The 5,736-nt window shown below is 42.9% G+C and overlaps 1 long non-coding RNA gene across 2 annotated transcripts; it reads left to right on the top strand.

Moving 5' to 3' along the window:
- Window positions 1-206: 206 nt before the first annotated feature.
- LOC118665685 lies at window positions 207-4,701 on the top strand. 2 transcript variants are annotated; one of them, XR_004970734.1, is made up of 3 exons: window positions 207-417; window positions 2,146-2,291; window positions 4,552-4,701. It is a non-coding gene; the product is annotated as an uncharacterized LOC118665685 (long non-coding RNA). The 2 variants fall into 2 exon arrangements; XR_004970735.1 differs by having other exon boundaries at window positions 2,146-2,323.
- The last annotated feature ends 1,035 nt before the right edge of the window (window positions 4,702-5,736 follow it).

Below are 5,736 nucleotides of genomic sequence, written 5' to 3'. Positions count from 1 at the left end.
AAATGGGGCCTTTCTATGGAACAACAGGAGCCAAAAGGCCTTGTGTCAGGGAGTATGTAAGACACAATCTGGGCTGGGAACGCACAATGAATCGGGAAGGATTTATGTAATTAATTGACCAGTCTTAACCTGTTATCGTGATGTAAGGAATTTGGAACTCATTAATTTGGGCTCTGACAGATTTCATATTAGAGCTGGCAAATATGGATTGAGCCTCTTATTCTTGTAGCAGCTGGAATGTCCATGACAGTGAGGGTTAGTGAAGAAGACCTATTGCTGGAGTCCGACCGCCTCTTTGTAATCAGCAGCCCTGCTCTGCATTAAAGGCATAATGAAAAAAAAAGAAGAAGAAGAAGAAAAAAAACGGAAAAAGCATATTACCTGAAACATTGGAAGGGGCTTGTGCTCACTCTGCTGGTAGGTGTATTGAGCTCAAGCATTTGCAGTTGAATGACAATATTAATTCTAGTCCTAAAGTTAGGTGCTTTCTCCAGCACCCTGAGAGGATGAGAAGGTAAGGGTCTCAGGGTCAGGTTTGGTATTGTTGTCAAAGTTAAAAGGGATGAAAAGGCGGAGCCTTTGAATTTCCTCTTTGTGAACGCAGAGATTGTATGAAGGAGGAAATAAAAGTCTTATGAGGGACAAATGGCATTTCTTGTAATGTCACAGCCACAAACGAGTGATTCAGAGCCGCGAAGGAGAAACCGGCTTTCTCAGAAACCTACTGTCGGACCCCGAATTCCAGAGCTCCCATAATGAGCATTTCGTCAGTACTCTCATCTGTGTCCTCTCTGCAGTGTTTGATGTTCAGCGAATCGCCCAGTGGGAAACGTCTAGTTTCTTCTTTGAGATTTTAAGAAAACCTAGTCAGAATCTAACATGCACTGCCCCCGCTTGGCAATCAGAAAATTGCTGGGTTGAAAAAAAGGTTCCAAGATGAAATGAAATGCTTTTTCTTTTTCTTCCTTTTACAATAGGTCCTCCCTCTAGCTGCACCATGTGATAAGGTTAATATAACAACTGCCACAGGGATCATTAATACAGGCAGATAAGCAAAGTTGCACGTTTAAAACACTTTCAGGGTATCATTTGCCTCCTCCTGCTGATAGAGAAGCTTTGGTAACAAATGCAGGATACAGGACTGAACATTTAACTCTTTAGTTAGAAAGCCCAACTAACCTTTCCTGATACGTTATTACTCGTACGTACTCTTCAAAGTTGGGGACTGACCGCTTTTGAGGTATGTTTTCCATTTTGTACATTCCCGCAAAACAATTTCCATTCAAGCATAACTTAAATTTTAATATAACAAATATTGTTCCAGCACAAATCTTTGCAAAAACAAAAAAGATTTCTAACTCTCTGGGGGAAGGATTGGAAATTTCCATGCCCCCTCCCCCCCCCCCTTTTTTTTAAGATTTTTTAAAAATATATTTTATTGAATTTTTACAGAGAGGAAGGGAGAGAGATAGTCAGAAACATCAATGAGAGAGAAACATCGATCAGCTGCCTCCTGCACATCTCCCACTGGGGATATGCCCGCAACCAAGGCACATGCCCCCAACCGGAATCGAACCTGGGACCCTTCAGTCCGCAGGCCGACGCTCTATCCACTGAGCCAAACCGGTTTCAGCTCCCCCACGTTTTTTGTTGTGACTCCAATCAAATTCCAAAGTAAAGAATTTTTATTTTATTTTATTGTTTTAGTTAGTGACAATGGGATTTGATCTAACAATGAAGGACTTGGGACAAAGATTTGTTTTGTGATTATCTTTTTAAAGAGTGATTTCTTCAGCTTGGGTTCCATTGGAATGAATGCATGAAGAGAAACACTAGAAATTGCATTGGTATATTAATGTTAGCCTTCCCATGGAGAGCAAAAAGAGTGCTAGTGGTTGGTATTAGTGTTAGTATTTTAGTGGGAAGGAGGGCTGTGAAGATAAACAGTTGATATCAGCGAGGCTTGGATAAGTAGTGTAAACCATGACAAGGGCGATTAATAGTGTATATAAACACACTTCAAATTTGTATACAGGATCTCAGCTCTCACCTAGGGATTTCTTTGTATTTTTTAAAAGGGTAATTTTTAAGTTGACAATTACAAGGTTATCAACTCACGTGCTGTGTGTACTGTTTATGTATCAGAGTTATGGATGGACATATTGAAGCGTGATTTCCTGGAGAGAGTGTTGACTGGAAGGAAGTCTGGTGCATTGGTTCTGGCTCTGGGCCCAGCACAAGGCCAAAGGCGGGTCCCACCCTCCCTGGACTGCAGCTTCCTCATCAGAACAGTAAGAAGCTCGAATGCAGAATGTCTTTAAAGGTGTTAATAAAAGTCACTAAAAAAAAGGAGGCCATGTAGTGGCTTTCACGGTCAATAACATTTCAGATGCATTGGGTACAGTGGTTCTCAACCTTCCTAATGCCGCGACCCTTTAATACAGTTCCTCATGTTGTGGTGACCTCCAACCATAAAATTATTTTCGTTGCTACTTCATAACTGTAGTTTTGCTACTGTGAAGAATTGTAATGTAAATATCTGATATGCAGGATGGATTTTCATTGTTTGCGACCCACAGGTTGAGAACCAAACGAAGTTTAACATGAATTTTCTGCAGGACTTCTCAGTACCTTTCACTTAGACTGAATCCTTAAGTGTGTGTGGGGGGGATACTGTATGCAGTTTTCTTAAACTGACTTGAAGAAGAGAATCTAAAATTCTGTGATCTTTTGAATTTATAAGACTTTGGATTCCTTCCCAGAATGATGAGGGGCCACTCAGGTTTCTTGAGGCCAGGGTTCAAGGACAGTATGGACACCCCTCAGAGAGAAGGACTCCCCGTCAGAGATGCCCCTGCAGGTTCTGTAAGAGGCAGGGCGGGTGTGCTAAGTTGAAACTTGTTTCACTGCTTACAGGTGAGCGGCCTGGCCTGTGCCACTCTACCTGCTGGAGTTTGTTTCTTCACTGGCACCCTGAGGGCAGGGGTGAGGTGGGAATGAAATCACAGTGTGTTTCCTTTGCTTTTCCTCCCCCCTTCCCAATGCCTTTTTTGTTGTTGTTAATCCTCACCCAAGGATATTTTCCCATTGATTTTTAGAGAGAGTGGAAGGGAGGGAGAGAGGCAGAGAGAGAAACATCGGTGTAAGAGAGACACATCAATTGGTTGCCTCCCCCATGCGCCTCCAGCTGGGCCTGGGATGGAGCCTCCCACCGAGGTTGCCCTTGATCAGAATAGAATAGAACCCGGGATCCTTCAGTCTAGGGGCCAGTGCTCTATTCACTGAGCCAAACTGGCAAGGATGTTTAAAAAGCTTTTTTATTTTATTTTTTTTTAATATATTTTCATTGACTTCAGAGAGGAAGGGAGAGGGAGATAGAAACATCAAGGATGCCACTCCACCCACACCCACCACAAGTCAGGTGCCCTCCCCCGCGTTTCTAGAGCAGGACGCACCCACGTGCCCACATGCCTTCTGTAGCATTCATCCCCCTGCCTGGTTGGTCACCCGTCTGTCTGTCCCTCTCTGCAGGCAGTCGCCCCTGGAGGGTCAGGGCTGCATTTCATCTCTGACTACCCCCACCCAGCTCCATCCCACAGTTTAATACAGAGCACATTCGAGAGTCAATGATGAATTACTGTCGTAAGGTAGACAAAAGCCTGCAGACCCTTCTTAAAGTCCCTTTCCTGTGGCACAACCAGCAAAGTAGCAGAAGAGCTTAGAGAACGGTAGTAGGCAGTCAGGGATGATTCCTTGAACTTGGGAACTTTGGTTGTCCTGAGGATGAACCGGAGTGCCGTGTCAGTGTCTCATTTCCCGTTTCTCTTGGGCCTTGAAATGGTAAGATAGCTGTTCATTCATGAGGTCTACATGGCAGTCAGAAATCTTTGCTCAAGGTTACTCTTCTCATTGATCCAAGAGACCATTCAATGACATATTTTGATGCAATTTCTTTTGGCCAACTTGTTTCTGATAAGACCCTGTGCCCAGGCGCAGTGTGTGTATAGTAGAGTGACATTCAATAAAGGGTGAGTGATTAAGTTGAATTAATTGACTATGTAAACAGGTTAACATTTTCTCCAAATGAATGCTGCTATGTCATAGAACCCATACAAAACTGAAGCCCAGTCTGACTTTAAAAAGTAATTAAAGAGTAATTTAAAGCTTTACTAAAGTCTCCTAAAAACCAAAACAGCCTAATTTTAACCCCCCAGACTTTCTTAGGGTTCTTTTCTGAATCAAGTTTGCCCATCACTATATTAAACTCAAAAGGGACAGTTCTGTGAGGCTTTTGACTGTGAGCACGTTCATTTAAGGTTGTCTTAGTACAGTCTAGTTATTTGCGTAGCCTTGGTTCAACACCAGCACTGAGAAAAAGAAAGGAGTGGTATAAGTAGGTGAGATAATACTGTCTGTTAGCATTAAGGAGACAGTTTATGACAGACTATAAGTAAATAAGAAGCCGGAGTTATCTGGAGAACACTATCTGTAACAGAGACCCCAAAATGCAATGACAGCTTCAAATGAGTGAGAAATCAACTTCTGTTTCAGGAACTCTCGAAGGCAGGCGGACCAGCCCTGCTCCAGGAAGTCACTCAGGGACCCAGGCTGGTGGAGTGGCTCTGCCAACCTTAAAAGGTACTTTCCAGATGGCTCCAGTCATTCCTGTTTCCAGCCAGTAAGAAGAAAGGAGGGAACACAACTGGGGTGAGCACCATTTAATGTGTTTTTCAATAGAAAATGTCAAACATACACAAATGTAGGGATAGTGTAATATAGTACATCCCTATGTGCCCATCACTCAGCTTAACGTTACCTTCATCAGGTCAAACGTGTATCATTTCTGTCCCCCATTAAGGCCCTCATTTTAAGTCAAATTTCAGACCTCTTTAAGAAGATGATCTGGAAATTGCACACATCGCTACATCACTTGGTAGGTACTTAGACACATGGCCACGTCTAGCTGCAAGCAAGGCTGGGCAAAGTCTCGGGCTGGATGGCTGTGTGTTGAGGAGGGAGGAGAGAATTTGAGTTGATAGGATTTGAGGGGGGGTGGAGGTCCTTGAGAAAGGCCATAGAAATGGAAATTGAATCATTCAGGGAAAGATTAAAGACATTTCTACACTGTGGTGAAATCCAATGGTGACAACTGCATAATGATACCTGTGAAAGGCTACAGTGAGGCTTATGCACTTGAATTTTCAGCAAATGCAACATCTGCTGAAAAAAACAGAACAGCAAAATGAAGTGCTTAGGACAACATAGGATTGTGCTCTTTTCCTCACCGTGTAAAATTAGCTGAGAGGATGGTTTCAGAGGAGAGTCAATATATGCAAATATCGTGGAGATAGTTTATCGCTTCTGCTGTTGGATTCTGTCTTCTAAAGCGTGAAAAGGTGTGTGTTCGAGACTTTGTGTATTTTCATGTAACAAAAAGAGAACAAAATACCACAGAACTTAAAATGAGCAAAAGAAGAACTCATTTAAACTAGTCTATCAAATGAATTTATGTGAAGAAACATTTACTGAGCATATGCTGAATTCAGAGGGTTGTCCTGGGTTCTCCAGGAGGTACAGTGATAACAAACATAGAGTCCTTTATCTCAGGGGTTCTCAAGCCGAGGGCAGGTCCACGTGAAAACAGCTAACCGTGACACAAGACAATGAATTAGGTGCCGTGGTTGAGGGTGGTGGACATCCATTGCTTTATCTGCCTGTGGTCCATTCTCTTCCTGC

This window comes from Myotis myotis, unplaced genomic scaffold (assembly GCF_014108235.1).
Source record: "Myotis myotis isolate mMyoMyo1 unplaced genomic scaffold, mMyoMyo1.p scaffold_m19_p_11, whole genome shotgun sequence".
NCBI lineage: Eukaryota > Metazoa > Chordata > Mammalia > Chiroptera > Vespertilionidae > Myotis > Myotis myotis.
Note: the sequence above shows the minus strand (reverse complement) of the source record. Positions and strands in the feature narration are given on the sequence as shown.